The sequence below is a fragment of the Polyodon spathula genome, chromosome 19 (genome assembly GCF_017654505.1).
Source record: "Polyodon spathula isolate WHYD16114869_AA chromosome 19, ASM1765450v1, whole genome shotgun sequence".
Classification (NCBI taxonomy): domain Eukaryota; kingdom Metazoa; phylum Chordata; class Actinopteri; order Acipenseriformes; family Polyodontidae; genus Polyodon; species Polyodon spathula.
The window spans coordinates 1,991,660-2,010,065 of record NC_054552.1 but is presented as its reverse complement, the minus strand read 5'-3'; the positions used below and the strand labels follow the sequence as shown (position 1 = coordinate 2,010,065).

Genomic DNA, 18,406 nt, shown 5'->3' with positions numbered 1-18,406 from the left:
CACCTGTTCTGTAACGTCCTGCTAGATTCAATACAAACCCCTATCACACCTACTGCACTGTCGATAGATTAGCTGAAGGGAATCCACTAATAATCATTGTCATAGAAGTAGCTGTTACTCCAGCAAACTTGACCCCCCCCCCCCTTAAAGGAGTTTCTGAGGCACACATTCAAGCATCTCTATTTTAACACAGAGCATTCTGTGGCATCCTGTATGCTGCAAGCACAGTGTGGCTGGTATACAGTGACAGTGGCAAACACATCCAAAAACCGCTAGGGTTAGGTAACAAGTAGTTCCCTTTCTCAGTTCCCACTGGATGCACCCGATGGACATCACTACTCAAACACTAAAGCGTTGGAAATAAAGTGGGACTTGCAGAGGTTTGTTTTTATTGTAGTTGATTTTGCCTGTATCGAGGAAGCAATGGTGACAAGCATTCCTCTTGCACTGCCTGCCTCTCTGGTCCTGCGTGGCGTGTCAGGTACAGCAGTGGAGGAGGAAGAGGAAGATGGGCCCCACTGCAGGACCTTATTGTGGCCCCCCCTCCCCAAACGTTAATTTAATTGTTGTTTATAAACAGGAAACACGCCAAATCAAGTGTTCAATATTGAACTGTATTTAATTGTCAGAATGTTAGCTTGTGTGAAACAGTACGTAATAAGAACGTTTTCTAGACACCTGCTTTATTTTATTTTGCGTACATCTTTGCACCCAACACTACACTAGTTATTAATCATAATACACAGGTTTAATCACCAGTCCTACTAGGGTTCCCCAGTGTTGCGATCACAGAAGCTATTACGGAATCCACAATTCTGCACAGACATTTGCAGAAATTTTCTCACATAGGAAACCGTTTTTTAAAATATTATTATTATTATTATTATTAGATCAGAAATGCAGGCATGTTGATTTGCTGTGGTTTATTTTGGTGCCCGCAGCAGCACCCAACAGCTTCCGTCTAAACTACAGGATGAATCGGGCACACACACAATGTAACTGCAATTGTCTGTGCTGAATAGAACTCCAAAACCTTTCATGAAGACGTGCCTCGTACCAGCCTCCGGGGGAGAAAAGGTAGGATAATTAAGACAATAGCGATACCTGTTGAAGTGAGGGAGGATACAATCTGAGTTACTGGCATCGCACACCGGCAGCTACAGTGATACAAATGTGTAACATCTGCAAATATAAATGTGAAGGATATTATCATTGTTAAAAAAAACCCAGAACAAAACAAAAAACCAGAACGTTCGTACACATTCACGTATACAAGGTATACGTTATAATACCCCCTAGCAAGACTCAAATCACAGCGTTCCCTGCAAATTGCTCAATACCATTTTATGAAATGCTTAACGGTTTTTTTTTTCCACAAATCGTTTTCTGTTGCAACTTGTAAACCCTATTTCAGGGCAGTTCTCTCTTCAAACAACAAACCTCAGAAGGGTTGCTGTATTTTCTCTCCCAGTACATTTACTAGAGCTATGTAACAAGTAGCGTATACGGCTAGGACAGTGCTTTTTAATGAAGAAAATGAACAAGACTACAAAGTTTATATAATTTGTTATTGTAATTACAATGTCTTTAAAATAACTTTCTAATTTAGCATAGCAACATTCTTAAAAAAAAAAAAAAAAACTATTGTTTTGCATTTGATATTTTCCAGACTTTATTTCCATCACATTGTAATGACGCTTCCTTTCAATTATTATGTATGAACAAGAATAAGCGAGTAGCCCAGGGGTTTAATCAATTCACATGAGGACTTACATTACTATAAAAGGCAGCAAAATATTATATATGCACTCAAATAAAAACTGTAAACATATATTGTCGTTATCATGTGTGAATAATATTATTATTAACTAATTTATTTGCTTTACAATTAAATATTTTATTGAACAAAAAAAAACAGAAGCTTCAGTTTGTAATTGTTTTCAGCTCATTAAAGCAATTCTAGATATTGAAATAATATTAAACCATTAAACATGACAGAGCGTGGATGCTTATTTGCCTCAAAAGCGTGGCTGTAACGGCATGCCTTGTAGTGTTGGCAGCCCACACTCAGCTCTCTCTCTCTCTCTCTCTCTCTCTCTCTCTCTCTCTCTCTCTCTCTCTCTCTCTCTCTCTCTCTCTCTCTCTCTCTCTCTCTCTCTCTCTCTCTCTCTCTCTCTCTCTCTCTCTCTCTCTCTCTCTCTCATCCCACGTTTCAGGCGGGGAAGATGGCGGCGGTGATGGAAAGGAGTTTCTTAGAGATCTGTGGGTTTGAGAGGGAAACTGTGCAGAGGTTCCGGGATATAACAGTAAACCCAGGTGAAAAGAAGAAATATAAAATATAGAGAAACAGTGTTTTTTTTTTTTTTTTTTTCACAAAAACCAGCAGCATTTACAGTAATATGACCACACGCACTACATGTACGCTGAAGTGAAATGAAGTATTGCAAAAGAAATAATTTGTTACCCAATCATGTAGGTTGATATTTCATATCGATGTGACCGTCAAGCTGATTTTGTGGGCTAAAAAGTCCAGCAAGAAAAGTGGACACTACCAGTAAAAATGAAGTTTCTCATTGTAAATATAATACGTTGTTTTGGGAGCGTGAATAGACTCAAGACAAACCAATTTAGACCTTGCAGTACAAGCACCGTTTTAGCCTATAATTCGTCAGCATGACATGCAAGTATAGTATCTGATTTGCATTCTTCATATGTATATATTCTTGTGTTACTTAAACCTCAAAATCCTATAGCATTAATTGGAACAGAATATGTTTTGACAATAATTAGTTTTTACCACATAGACCTGTTTTTTAAGGACCCTATGGTGAAAAGACAATCTAATAGAACCCCTTAGAAGTTTGTCAGAGCTATGACTTCTTAATGGCCAGAGTTATACTCTGTGTTCATAAATATAATTATTAGTAAGCATTGCCTCTTAGTTAGATATCCCCAAGGCAGACATTCATGGCATGTTAAAAGATAATATTAAAACCGCAATTGCTTTTTTGCAGGAGTGAATTCTCTTCCAGGAGGGGTGAAATACCCAGACAGTGCTGGTGGATTTTACTATGAAGAAAGTGGCAAGCTCTTATCGGTTACCAGCCACCGGTTCATACACTGGTGAGTAGGGCATTGGTCTCCATCCATTGCAAGGTGACCAGCTGCCTTTGTCATCCCGTACCCTCCTCATTATACCGTTATTTAAAATGCTGCCTCTCTTCACAGGACCACCTCTGGGGAAACGCTGCAGCTGGTGGAGCAATCCCTGGACACCAACCTGCTGAACAACGCTGTCAGGCTGAGGATCGTGAACTGTAACCTGCTCCCCCGGGGAGTACATCTGCAGGAGACGCACAATCATGTGATCGTTCTCATAGTGACCAATCAGAGTGTGCACAGGCTGGTGCTGCCTCACCCGGCGCGGATGTACAGGAGTGTACGTGTGCTCCACCCATTCAAGCAGTTGGTTGCATGTCATTGCGTGTGCTCCACCCATTCGAGCAATTATTATTGCATAATAATAATTGTAATGAAAAACATTTTGTTCTGGCGATGTAGTTAGTGGAACAGTTTTGGGTTTGTTTCTCTTTTTGAACATGATGCTGTACGTCTGTGTTAGTGATTAACAGCCTTGCAAGTCGTCTAGATATTGAAAATAAGCTCTAATTGTCAGTGCAGTCCTATGGGAACGGATCTGAAATAGGATCTGTGCCTCTTGTGATCACCAAGCTTTCCTTACCACCAGTGCCATTTGGAAAGACCATCCTTTTTCATGTTGGTTTCTTCCACAGAAGTAGCTCATTCTGTCACTGTTTCCTGTGTAGGAGCTGGTTATGGAGACTCAGATGCAGTTCCCAAACTCCACAGCGTCCACGGCGTGGCTCAGCAGCGAGGGGGAGGCTCTGTTTGCTCTGCCGTCAGCCTCTGGAGGCATTATGATCATCACACTACCTCCACACGACGTGCAAGGTAAAGCTCCACAGCACTGGCACATAGGAGAGTGCAAATAGGTGTTTGTGAGGGGGTGTTGGATCAGATTTAAGCCGATGTATCTTTTTGCGCAATTATACTTAGTTTTTATTTTATTTAGTTCTGGTTTCTAATCCATACATTTTTTCTAATAAACATCAAATGAAATAAAACATGGATTCTGTAAGCAGTCACATTCTAAATTTGTGGCTGGTGATAAATTGATGATAAATATGTCAATTTCAAAGCACTAGTCCAATACACTTCCAGTATTTACTAGGGGTCCTGTTGGTGTATCCCTGTGTATCTCTGATTGAAGTGCTTGTTACTAAGCGTATGTTTGTTGTATGTGCGTGTGTTTTTTAGGCAGTGTTTCTATTCTGGAGCTGAAGCAGAGCTCTGTAATGCAGAGATTTCTCACAGGTTGGATGCCAACAGCAATACGGTAAGAGGAGACGGGGTGAAAACCTTTCTGGTCATATTTAGTTATGGAAGTAATAGATGAAATGTGATGGATTGCAAGGACGGAAATGAGACTCCTATTGCATAGCCGTTTCTCAAATTCCAGGTTTTACTACTAGCTTGATTAGCTGATGTCTATAGGTAACAACCTCAGGTGCCTTATTAAATTCCTAGTAAAACCAGGAACTGATCAAACTGCTATGCAGTTGGAGTCTTATTCCGTTCCTTGGATTGATACCTAACAGTTCTGAGCTGTTGTTTGATTCATACAGTTTTAAATCAGACCCACCCTTTGAGAATGTTTCTGTCTTGCATGAAAGATGATTTTCGACAGGCTTTGCAGTGGTTCACGGTAACCTAGCGCAGGTTTTTATTTTCACTCCAGAGGAGACCAGGGCCCGTCAGATCTTCCCCTGAGTCTTGTGGTTCGGCAGCTGGAAAACGATGCCTTCATATTCGCTCTTTGCCAGGACCACAAACTCCGAATGTGGTCATACAAAGCAAGTACTTTATTATTAGGCTTCCCAGCCTACTGTTATTGTTAAGATTTTTTTTTTTTATTCTTTTTTTTTTTTTTTCTTTCCCAAAACTTTAAACCGCTGCTGCTTCGTAGCTGCACGACTGATCAGGTTCTGACTTGGCAGGTAACAAGCTGGATACGTTGGCTGTCATGCAGAAAATATTTTGCTGCTGCATCCTTGCAATTGGCGTCGTGACGCATTTTTCGATAAAACCTTTCGAAATCATCTTCTTGGGAAACGGTGAAGTGATTGATCTGAAATTTGGTATAACTCATCAACATCCAAACCCACATCAAGTTTGCGAAGCAGAAGTTGCTGTGATAAATTTTCATGTCAAAATGGCTGCCACGAATCTTATCGAAACGCAGCTCTAAAAACAAACTGCTGCTGTTTGAAAACTGTTTGTCCAACAAACTCCAAACTTGGTTGTTATCGTCCCAGTAACAATGGGATACAAATAGGTGAAAATGGTGATGTTTTATAAAACAAAATGGCCACCAGATGTACGTTTACGTCTGAAATTTAAAACTGTCTCAGTTGACAAACGGTTTACTTGACTAACTCGAAACTTCACCAGCATCATCCCTGACACTGTAGCAATACAACTGACTTTTAAGAAACTCACGTTAAACCAGATGGTGCCTGATGCACTTTTGAAAAAAAAAAAAAACTTTCAAAATCTTCTGTGGAACAGTTGAAGTTGCTGATATTAAACTTGGCACATGGAGAACTAAACACTCTTAAATATGTACAGATACTGGGGCTTGGGAGCCGTAAAACTGCCTGGCAGTTCTAGTTATTATTATTATTATTCTCTAAATGCACATTTACAGGTTATCATATAATTAACGGCGTAATACTTGAATAGAGCTGTAATCGGTAATAAAGGGTATGGTTGGTAACAGATACAGGGATTGAAATAAGACTCCCATTTCATAGCAATTTGATCTTTTCCTGGTTTTGTATTGAGTTTAATGAGACACACCCAAACTTGTTACCTTTATACTGTGGTTAATCAAGCTCGTAGTAAAACCTGGAGTAAGTGAAACTGCTATGCAATAGGAGTCTTATTTCCATCCCTGAAATATCTGGGCTAGAATGGCCCTTGCTGTGCAGCACTGATATAAGCAAACTTTTAAGGATTGTTTTTAGTTTTTGTAAAGGGTTCTCTTTGCGTTCACAACACTGCTTTCTAGCCCTGTTGCCGTAGTGCTGGCCTGTGCCGCTGTGTTTGACCCTTGTGTTCTTGACAGGACCAGATGTGCCTGATGGTGGCTGACATGATGGAGTACATGCCGGTGAACAGGGATGTGAAGCACTCTGCCGGGCAGGGACACAAGCTCAGGTTGTCCTTCACCCCCTCCACGGGGCTCTGTCTTGGGGTCTATCTCGCCGTTCCAAAGAGAGGACAGGTACCTAGTGCTCCTTCAAATTCACTTTGCTAACAAAGTTGTTTTTCTTATGTCTTTTGCCAGCCCGATGTCCCACACAATTTAATATACTGTATACGTATTTGTTACATATTAATATTTGTCTTTCTATGGCAGTTTTTCATTTTTCTAAAACAAGCGTCAGAAAAATACAGTAATATAATTTTAAAAATAATAAAGAAACTTCCAGTCTAAACGTTGTTTCTTTTATTATTTTTAAATTTAACAATATTGAGTTTATGTTTATGGATATAAGTTGTGCCTCTCTTCTGAAGTGTAAATTTTTTTTTCTCCTCTTGTTTTCAGTTCTGCGTTTTCCAGTTAGTCAGTACAGAGAGTAACAGATACAGCCTGGATCACATCTCCTCGCTGTTTGCAACACAGGTATGGCTTTTTTTTTTTTTAAATCCACCTAACATTTTTCAGGGATGGAAGCAAGACTCCTATTGCATAGCTGTTTTCACCCATTCCAGGTTTTACTACAAACTTAATAAAATAGGAGTTAGTTAAACCATGGAGGAAGCACTTTGGAAATATGGCCCAAAGTGTCTACTGAATATCTTGACTCTTTCCTTGGCTGTGTTTGTTCCCAGGAGACTTTGATCGATTTTTCATTGACCTCCACTGATGTCTGGGCTCTCTGGCAAGATGACGAAAACCAAACTATTGTTAAATACATCAACTTCGAACAGTAAGAGAAAAGAAGTGAAGCTCGGGCTGAATTTCTGCTTAGGAACCCCCACATGCATAGAAAAAAATGCCTTTAAGTCGCTTATACGTTTTTTTATTTATTTTTTTAAACAGTAATCGGGCTGCACAGTGGAACCATGTTTTTGTTCAGCCTCCACCTGCAGAGAAAGTTGCTGTTGGGGAAGGTGATGATCCCAGGGTATGTATTTAGGAAACTTGCTTAATAACATTACCTGTTAAGTTTAAATTGAATGAAATAATAGCCCAACACCAACATCTTATTTGACTTTATTTTCATTCTGTATACCCTGTGGAGCAGATGAGAAAACGCACATTTTATAGTGAGGGTGGAAAAAACAACTTTTTTATTTATTCATTTTTTTTATTTAATACAGGAAGCCTACCTAGGAAGCCTGTTTTCTCCATCACAATTTACAACAACTGCTCTTGTTAAAGCGCTACAGGTAAGCTAACAAAAAGTTGGTTTATCAATCATATTAAACTGTTCTGTTCTTCTGCATTGCTTTCTGTTTTTTAGTTGTTTAGTAATGCAGTAGATCAGTCTGTTATGCAATACCCTGTGATCATGTTTACAAAGCTAACCTAATTGTGCTTTAATTCAGATCTATCGTCGAGGTGGAGAGAAAATTCTTGATCTGACGTGGGAAGCTCTGAAGAAGGAGGTGACGGTCGCTGTAGAAAACAAGGTGGATCCTGTTAAGCCATGGACTCAAAGCAGTGTATTATTTCAAAGTGAGAGCTGCTTACTCTAACATTTGGTTGGCCCTCCTTCCTCTCTCATAGCTACAGGGCAGCGTGACCGAGTATGAGTTTTCCCAGGAGGAGTTTCGCCAGTTACAGGTGGAGTTCTGGTCCAAGTTCTACGCCTGCTGTCTACAGTACCAGGAGGCTCTGTCCAGCCCCCTCGCTCTGCATGTCAACCCCCGCACAGCTATGGTGTGTTTGCTCAAAAAGGTAAAGGAACCTGCTGCTACTAAACGGGGGTATGACTATTTACAGGGTGTCCCATGAGTCAGGGATCTCAAGCTGAATCATTTATTATTCACGCTCCCTGTTTATCAAGGCAGCCACACAGCAAAACGATCCGAATCCTTAAAGACATTTCACGCCTGAAAGAATCTAATATGAATTAGTTATGCCTCTCATGCCAGACTTTTGGGACACCCTTTCGTTTCGTGGCGTGATGGGGGGGTGGAGATAATCTCTGTACCGTACAAGCTACAGCCTGTTAAGTGCGTTACATTTTCGGAATGTCATTCCGTTTCCCCTCCAGGGATACATCTCCTTCCTGATTCCCTGCTTTGCTGTGGATCACCTGTACCTGTGCTCTGAGGAGGAGGAGGAGGAGACACCTGTCACTGATGGTGGGTATAAGTGCATGGAGCGCGCTGTTCACCTGCTGTTTGATATCCAGTAAGGTTGTAAAGATTTGTAGCCGGACTACACCAATGGATTTCGTCACAAGCCACTAAATTAAAAAAAGCTACTTGATGATTACCCATTGTTCCACCCCTGTCGTGTTTGTTGCTCACGCTGTTTGTTAACATGCATTGGTGTTTCTTTGTTGGCAGATCCCGATGCTGCTCGGGACGTCCTGAAGCTGGTGCAGTGTCTGCATCTGCTCCATGAGTCCGTCACTGAAGAGATGGCCTGTGTGATGGAGAAAGCGCTGGAGCACATGCAGTCACCGGAGAGAGCGGCCGAACAGGTCCTGGAGTGTCTCCTCGGCAGTGAACGGTGAGTGGAAACTCGACCCCATTCCGCTGCAGGTTTAAAAAGGGAATCATGGTCTGAATGGAGGATTAATTAGTTCAGCTGTATCATTTCGAGCAGGGATGTAACAAGTCCTGCATAGCCCTCCTTGTGTCTAGGCTGTTGTTTTTCTGTAGTTCATTTTGGAGCACCTTGAGTTGAATGACTTGAGTTTTAGTTAAGCAATACTTTTTTATTTTGTGTCTCTGGTTGTTATATCTCAGCTAAGTGTTTTTTGCTTTTGATGCGTTTGTAGTGACAACGTGATTGAAGACGTTCAGAATAAGATGCAGACTATCCAAAACCCTGTGAATGCCATGACTATTCTTCTCCAGGAGATGAATTATGAAATTGAGACGCTGATGGAGGACAATCTGGGTGCAGGTAGGTAACGGTTAGCTGCTGAACAACTTAAAAATGCAATTTTTAAACAGGGATAGAAGTGAAATTAAAACGCACAGTGATGTGTTCCTAGCACAGCATTAGGGTGACATACAGTATATATTTGGGCAGCTGGATACTTTATCCCACTCATATTGTGAAGTGTACAAGCGTGTGCACTGTGTGTGTTTAATTTTGTTTTCCAGATCAGCCTCTGAGTGTGCGAATGGGTCTGTCCCAGCTCTTTGGAAACAGTGCTGCAGTGCATCTCGTGGGCCAGTAGCTGTGTGTCAGAATGCCATGACGCGCTTTCTGCTCTGCCGGGACCTGCTCATCCTACAGCAGCTCTATCTGCACCTGGTTGGAGAGGTGAGTTTTTATCACTGTGCGTTGGGTTTTATATTCTGAATCACACTGCCACTCTAACGGGCCAATCAAAACGGATCATTCCAGAACATTGCACTGCATCATCTTTTGCCAATATGACCTTGTGCGCAGCTACAAACTGACACACGTTCTGAAGACATGGATAACCACATTGTCGATTTTTATATTAGTTTTTTTTGTATAGTGGACCCCATCTTTTATGGTATTACGTGTGAACTGTACATATTAAGTGTTTCCCACGTTGTTATCTTTCTGACCTACATTTTTTGGTACTCCTTTTACAAATATTATATTTTTTTGCGGTTCTATAAAAATCCTTGCTAAGTGAGCTATGCTGTGTTTTTCAGGTCTATTTTGGAGGTGACGGGCAGCTCTATGAGCTACAACAGGACCTGGTTTCTCGAACGTCACACTGTCTGTGCTCCTATTACCTGGTCAGGTGGGCCAGCAGGTGTCTGTCCACAGCAGTGCCAATGGACACCCTGTAAGTAAAGTAGGCAACTACTCTACAAGGTAGACAAACCTGTTAATATGATCGACACTGAGTTTGACACGTGGGTATCTATATAAAGCTGTTCTAAGCGGTTTGTTTTACATCTTGATACTTTTTCTTTGCAGGGAAGCCAACCTGCAGCATCTCTCTGTGCTAGATATGTCTGATTCTCCAGCTCTGACTCCAAATCAGGTACGTTTTTATTTAATTCATTTTTTTACAAGCCAGATGTTGGATGTCTTTTTTTTTTCCCCCAAATACTATAATTCAGCTTCCTCTGTTTTCAGTGTCAAGTCCCCAGACTGTGGTGGAGTTATTTTTCCAAACCGTGGCCAGGAAACGCATCATCTACCAGATATATGCTCAGCCAGACACAACGCTGACCCATGCCGTCTTGAACTGGTCGCAGTTAATTGCAGCAATTTCTACCTACCTCTTGCAGCACTTGTATCCTTTGCACTCCCAAGTTATTTAAAAAGACGCCTGTATTTGCATGTATAACACTGTGTTATCTGGACACAGTCTGGCATATGCAGAACTGCCTGTGTTGAAGTAGGCTCAAAGGAGCATGAGGAATGTTGCAGGCTGAGATCAGCCTATGGTTGTATATTTTAGACATCTATGATTACTGTGACTCTTCCATGCCTGACTGGTTCATAAACTACTTTCAATAGTTGGGACATTTGTGTTTGTCAGTTTTCCCGTGAAATGCGTCAGTATTCAATACCATGCAAAGCCACATGTGTTCTTCCATTTGAGTCATTGTCCCTTAACCTAAATGAACCAGGTGGCCCAGTAACCCAGGTTTTCTGTTCCTAGAGTGCATGATGGGAAATTGCCAGTACACACAACTCCAGGTAAAGCATCCAGAAGATCAGACTCTCATAATAGAGCACACAAATACAGATGAGGCGTACAAATGAAGGTTGTTTATTATAATTTTTTTTTTGTTATCCTTGGGTTATTTGCTTTTTAAGATTTGCCAGAGTATTATAACTAGATTTATTAGAATAATTGTGTTTGCTTTGTCAGTTAATTTCAATACAAACATTTTTGTTTAAGCTAGGATTATTTATTATAAAGGAACATGATGTATGTTTGAAATCACATGTTTGCTTTAAAACAGTTTTCTTGCATTGAATTAATGAAGGGTTCTTATACAGTATAGTAATACAATCTACTGTCACCATGGCATAGGATTTATTAAATATACTGGAATCGCTGTATTGGCATGAAGAAGGGGTGGACTCGTTCTGTCTCTCTTTTTAAAGGAATACATTCGTCTGGTCTGTTCGTGGTGCCAGGTGAATGCGGGGTCTTGCAGGTTTGTGCTGGGACAGTGCTATTTGGCCACAGGGGAAGGTCACAAGGTATGTGCTGTTCTCTGATTGCTCAATATTCAAAACTTACCAATATACTAAACACCAAATATTTTAAACTTTTTTTTTTTTTTTTTTTTTTTTTTATTAAGCGCACACGCATTATTACTGCTGTGACACGTGATAACGACACCCAATGGGACACACTGTAAGGCTGCCAGTATCTTCAGTACATATAGTGGGAATGCTGAAATAAGACAGTGTGCTAGATCCAGGGTACTAACCTTAAGCGTGTAATATTGAAAGAGCAGACCTTTTGACTTTTTATATGGCGCGCTTTATGAGGAGCAGCCAGGGCGCTAAACAATAAATGAATATTTATTTATCTCTTTGTTTTTTTTTGCAGGCGCTGCAGTGTTTCCAGGAGGCAGCAACAGAGGTTGGGAAGGAGGAGTTTCTGGCGGCTTGGATGATGAGGAGGCAGCTTCAGCTCCCCGGCTGCAGTATTACAACAAGGTACAGAACTGGCACCGCAGTCAACAACAGCACAGATTATCAAGGGGCTGTACTGGTAATCAAACTCCACCATTCAAAACTTCAATTCATTCTTGGGTAAAACCTACCAGAATTGGCCAACCTCTCCACTTGCCATTTCCACTGACTTGTCATTGGTAAAAATACGTCAAGCAGACAAAGTGACTGCTTGTGCCTCGATCAGAACAGCACAAAGGGTTAACTGAGGATACTTTGTGTTTAACCTTTTAGACTCAATATGATTGGGCTGCTTTGATTAATCATGTATTTTAAAGTTACTCAGAGTTCTGTTGTGTGTTTTGTGCTTTAATTGGAGAGTAAAAACTAGGGATCCTAGGAATCTGTTTGCTGCAGAAAAACATTTTCTCTGCTGTCGGGAGAATTTTTAGTTTTATACTAGAGGAGGGGCAAAAAACGTGCAAGGCTGCTTTTTGTTGTTTGTTAACCAAATCAGTACACTTATCATAATATAATCCTCAACACAGACAATGTTGCTTTAAATTGACGTGAACAGTAAAAGTGCTTCCGGTGTACAGAGGTCAAGGTGGAACGAGGCGTCCCGTCAGGTTCATGTTGATAAGTGGCTTGCAGTTTACTCCTGTGTCCAGATGTTCCTTGTTGTTACTGAACAAGCTCTTAAAGATGCCAAACGATCAGGTCAATGGGTTTGGCAATAGATAAACTAATATGAATGCTATTTGGGGCTTTTTATCATTACTGCATGGACGTATTTCTAATGCTTAAAGTAAAATGGTAAGTTATTGATTGATGGCACTGGTGAGCTTGCAACTTTCTTTAGAATTTAAAAGTGTACCAGCAGTAAATACCTCCCGTGTTGAGTACACCGTGTAACAATTTTTTTTTTTTTTTTTTGTTCCTGGGTAGTAAGTGTTATTTCCTAATTGCTTATGCCTCAAAAGTATAAGAAATGGCTATTATTCCCCACAAACTTTGCTTTTGTGACCAGGACAGTGCTATTTCAAAATATCACTATTTCCAATGGGAAAACGGGCAAATGTGTGTCTTTTCGTTCACATAGTCAGAAAAAAACAACATATGAATCCAAATTAACATGTATTTATACTAAAGTAATACAAAAATGACTACAAAAGATTTAGAAGTGAGTAGTTTTTCCAGATTTTATTTGATCGTATGCTCATAACCCAAATCTTTTGGCTGATGTATTTTTCCTTTAGGTTCTGAGGTTGCTTGAAGATGTTGGCTTACCCGAACTCGTCATTCAGTTGTCAACGATGGCAATTTCAGAAGCTAAGGACGTGCGAAGCCAGGTATGAGTCCCGTGACCCTTTTGTTCGGTTGCAGTGAAATCTCCACTCGTTGAAATAGAAAGAGCAGTTCACACGAGACAATGGCTTATTCATCAATCGTATATAAAAATATTCACAATAATGCACATATACCAGGAAACTGGTCAGTGTGTGTCTTTCGGGATTTAATTGTAAATTATCCTATTGTTTCTGATGACTAGTGGGAATACTAAAGGTCGTCTTATGTTCTTCTCTAGGCTGCCCTCCAAACCCGGACCCAGAATCCAGACCCCTGCAGTTAACGTCCCAACACTCCAGCAAAACTAGTTTGGTGTTTTTTCTTAGTAACAGTGGACTCAAGCTGACTTCGTTGTTGCACTGACCAGTCTATCGGTTTGCACACATCTTGACAGTAAGACTGCATTAAGTGTTGCCATTCATAGCTACAAAAAACATGCCTGTGATAAAGACTAATCGATATCGATATCCAGGTGCACTGTTCTTCTATCTGGTCTCTGTCCTCTCTGCAGGCAGCTGGACTGTCTGCGGCAGCTGGTTGTGGTGCTGTGTGAACGCTCTCAGCTTCACGACCTGGTTGAGTTCCCTTACGTCAACCTGCATGATGAGGTGAGTACCAGAGAACGGGACAGCTCTGCTAGCCAGGATGCAGCACATTCACGACCCAAACCACTAGCAAGCCTATGACTTGTAATGGGATTACAAGTCATAGGCAAAATAATGGGATTCCCATGATCTTTATGACTTGTCAGTGTCACAAACAAACCGTTTTTGTGTAACGATCCTATAGGGTTTGAAAAGGCAATTTGAAAAACGGCAAGTGTGGCACCCTGCTTGCCTGACATGGGAATAGAGTATATGTGTAGTTTTTTTTTTTTTTTATATATATAAGTTTCTGTTTTGCAGAAGTGGGTGCTGCACATTCGTTTGATTTCCTTTGGTGTACCTAAAGCACAGATCCAACTAGACAAAGTTGCTGAGGTTTACCTTGTGTTTCAGGTGGTTACTGTCATTGAGTCTCGAGCTCGGGCGGTTGATCTGATGACTCACAATTACTACGAGCTGCTGTATGCTTTTCACATCAACCGGCACAACTACAGAAAAGGTAAGAGCTGGAGCATGCTGCCGATTGTCTGTGTCTCATTCATATATATATAAAAGCTGTTTGTGAGGTGCGGTTTATCAAGCATGAAGTATTTGCAAGAAAGACATTTTCACTATATAGATATACTTCTATATTTCCGTTTGTTCATGTAAAAAATCAAGTTTCTGCAGTCAACGCAGTACGCATGTAGTGAACGCCCATAAGCTCCTGGTTAATGATGGCGTTTTTCTCTGCCAGCTGGCACAGTGATGTTTGAGTACGGTATGCGCCTCGGGAGGGAGGTCCGGACTCTCAACGGTCTGCAGAAACAGGTGAACTGTTACCTTTGTGCCTTGAACTGCTTGAGGCTCATCAGACCAGAGTATGCCTGGATTGTGCAGCCGGCGTCTGGAGGAGTGGTGAGTCTTATCGATTTAGCTCCTAACAGATCTTGTACAGATCTCTTTTGAGATTGCATAGGACAAATTATTGTTAATTATGATGTCATAGTTTGAAGTGCTTTGTGTCCCCCCCCCCCCCCCCCCCCCCTCCCCCGTTCAGTATGAGCGCCCAGGGGCATCACCGAAGAGAAACTACGATGGCGAGTGTGCTGCAAACCCAGGTAGGTTATCGCAGTCCAGTTCTCATAATGCACGCTGTTCTCTTATTTGTGTGAGTGCATGTGTGTGCCCTGCTCACTGCTTTGCAATAACTAGGAGCAGAAGCTTTCAGTGAATAATGCGCTTGAAACTTATGTTTTATTACAGCCAGCCATCGGATTGAAATCCTGGAGCTGAAGGATTTGCAGAAGGAATATATTCTGGCTCGAAACCGCATGACCCTCGCGCAACACGACCCTAATTCAGCTGCCATTGCAGGTGTGCTGTATTGTTTCCATGCAATTTGTAGGGCCAAGTTTTACTGTAGTTTTTAAAAGGGCAGTTATGCCTTAAAGGAAAACTACAGCATGGCCAGTGAAATTTTACTATTAAAAGATTTAAAATTGATGCTTTGAAAGTAATTATGGACTACTGAGAGTTGTGTGCAATTGGCGCAGTGTGCAGCTTGTGTATCGCTCTGGTTTTCTCCCTTAGCAATCAGTTGTGACAGTAGACATGTGTTGACTTGAACCCTGCACCTTCCTTGCCTTCCAGGAAATGCCTCTGCAGTGGAGATGGTGGCCCTGTTGGTTCAGGCTGGTCTATTTGATTCTGCCCTGTCCCTCTGCCAGACGTTTCAACTCTCCCTGTCCCCAGTCTTTGATGGACTGGCCTTCAAGTAAGTCTGGGTACATCTGTGTGCACGGAGGGAGCACAATAGACCAGCTCTTTAGAAGTGGGTTTGTTTTGTTTTAATTATTTAAAGTAAAGTAGTGCATAACTTTTACATTAGGGTTAGGGTTAATCTTGCACTATATTTCAGCGGAGAATTCTGTTCTCCCCAACAAAAATACGAAACAGGAATGCTCTTGCGCACAGTTGATCAGTGTCCAATATGAAGGGTGCCAGAGCAGTGCCTTACTTTTCTTTCCTTTCTCTGCAGGTGCATTAAGTTGCAGTATGGGGGAGAGGCCATTCAATCTGAAGCCTGGGACTGGCTAGCTGCAAATCAACTGTCATCGGTTATATCTACCAAAGAATCAAGGTCCATTTCAATAGTTCTCGTCAGCACACTTGATTTAATATTCTGTAATTTGTTGGCCTGGGATACTGCTTACGTGGAGCATTAAAATCAAGAGTCTAGTTGTGTTCTTCAAATCATACACCCCTCCCCTTGTTAAGTGGTCCCCTCTTTTCTTTTTTAGTGCAACTGATGAGGCGTGGCGCCTGCTGTCCTCCTACCTGGAGCAGTATAAGTGTCAGAACGGCCAGTACCATCGCTGTGTCATAAACAACCTGCTCTCTCACGGCGTGCCAATACCAGACTGGCTTGTTAACTGTTATAAGGCAAGTCCCATGCTGCTTGGTCAAATCCCATGTGAAATTGGCAAGGCATCCACAGGGAGTTGTGCATTGGTGACGATTGGAGCCAGTTAACCCCAGCTTGCTTCAGCATCCCCTGCTGGTATTGTCTTGCTGGCTAGTCCCTTGCTACCGGGGGTTCAGGACCTAGGTAGCATCCCTTAAGTCCTGTGGATCGGTAAACGAGTTTCATCTGAGTTGGGCATTTAAAAATGGCAAGAGAAAAAATTGTGAATTGATAGATGGATTAAAAAAATAAATCGCCACTCTGTGTTTACAGAGCGGTTGTGATGCTTTTGTCACTGTGTGTGTTTCTTAGAAGTGACTTGACTGTCCCTCATGCAGGAAGTCGATGCTGCTGGCCTGCTCCGTCTCTACTTGAACTACGACCTCCTAGAAGAAGCAGCGGAGCTGGTGCTTGAATTTGTGGATGCCTTGCTGGGGAAGGGACACCAGTACTTTGGAACTGAAGTAAGTTGCAGCTGACGCTTCTAATTTCCTGCAAAATACATTTTCTCCTGTTTTGTTTCAGGTAGTCCAAGGTAATCCAATCCAACGTGGGATTCATTTAGATAATTCAGGGGTTTGGGCGCCAGTAATGGAGTGGCAGTGTTACCTGAAAATTTAAGCACTTGTTACTAACTGGGAACACTGGTTTCTTTTCAGAGACCCCTGTCGGCCACAGCTCCACTGGTTTGGCTTCCTTACTTGGCCATTGATCAGCTGCTGCAGGCACTTGGAGAGAATCAGTCTAATATCAACAATGCTAATGTAGGTTGAGTTTTTTTTAAATATTTTCGTGTTGCTGTATTTGGGGGGGGGAGGCGGGGGGGGGGGGGGGGGGGGGGGGGGTTCAAGTGTCAATGGTTCGGGTTATGATCTTGAGGGGGAGGGAGGGGGTCAAATCTCTTGATGCTGACCTGAAATTTGCTAAAACTCATAATCCTTGAACGTTGCAATTGAAGTGCAAAGATCTGTCTTCAGTATATAACCTTTGCAAACTGACTTTTTGTCTTACAGTGCATAATTTTATTATACTGATTTAATTGTCCTTTTTTTTTCTTTTTTTTTTTCCAGCTTTACCAGAAGTTGCAAAACAATCTGGCATTGTACTACAAGCATGTGAGCCAGGCTACCATCAGACGGCAGCAGAATGCCTAAACCGTTACTGGTTGTACAGCCAAGCCTGCTCTACACAGCACTGCCTTGTTGAAGACTTGCTCATGCTGCTCATTTACTTAATGATGTATTAAAATAATGCAAAATTGATGCAACCTGAATGTATTTTTCTATCAATATGAAGAAATCTGTTCATAATATTTATATGTGTACGGAAATGTTTTGAGGGTGGTCTTTATTTTTAAGACTGGTGGAAGAAACATTTAGCACAGAGTGGGCCAAGCACTCTAGATACAGCCCCAGAACTTCTTGGCATAGTTTTGTAAAACTTTTAATGTTACGGTAATGTGGTTTGTTAGACTGGTACTCATTAAAGTACCATACCTACAGGGACATAAATCCGATTGGCCTTTATGGTCACACTAGAGGAAAGAGGACAGTATATTTTTTTTTAAAGAACAGTCAATGTTTTTTTATGTCTTTCTATTGTTTTTTTTTTTTTTTTTTCTGGACGGACATTGAAACGTGGCAGTTTGTACAGCATTGGTGGTTTTCTTAAAGTCAAGTTTGTATTGAGCTTTTTAAACTGTGTCCTGCAAAGCAAAATATGTAGATTTTTACAGTGTTTCTTTAAGTATTAAATGTACATATAATACAAGCAACAAAAAAAAGTTTTTCTGTTTTGTGATTTGACTATCTTACATATTATAACTGAAGGAATACAACACGCATTGTTTGTCTTGATTTAAGTTGGTGTAACAGTGCGGAGGCTGGTTGAAAACAGGCGACCCCAAGCACTGCAAGAGAGCATCTTAACCACTGTGCAAAAGAGCCAGGCTCGTCTGCTTCGGTGGTTTAAGAGATTTTAACCTCCTCATCTCATGACGGGCCAGAGTCTGTAACGGCAGTGTATCACACAGCACTGCCTGTTACACTGGTGCTACAAATCCACTAACCCTTATGCATGTGTGCTATGTTCATAACCCTTAACGCT

The 18,406-nt window shown here is 41.4% G+C and overlaps 1 pseudogene; it reads left to right on the top strand.

The window, feature by feature from the left end:
* The first annotated feature begins 2,222 nt into the window (after positions 1-2,222).
* On the top strand, positions 2,223-18,065 carry LOC121294375 (annotated as a pseudogene).
* The last annotated feature ends 341 nt before the right edge of the window (positions 18,066-18,406 follow it).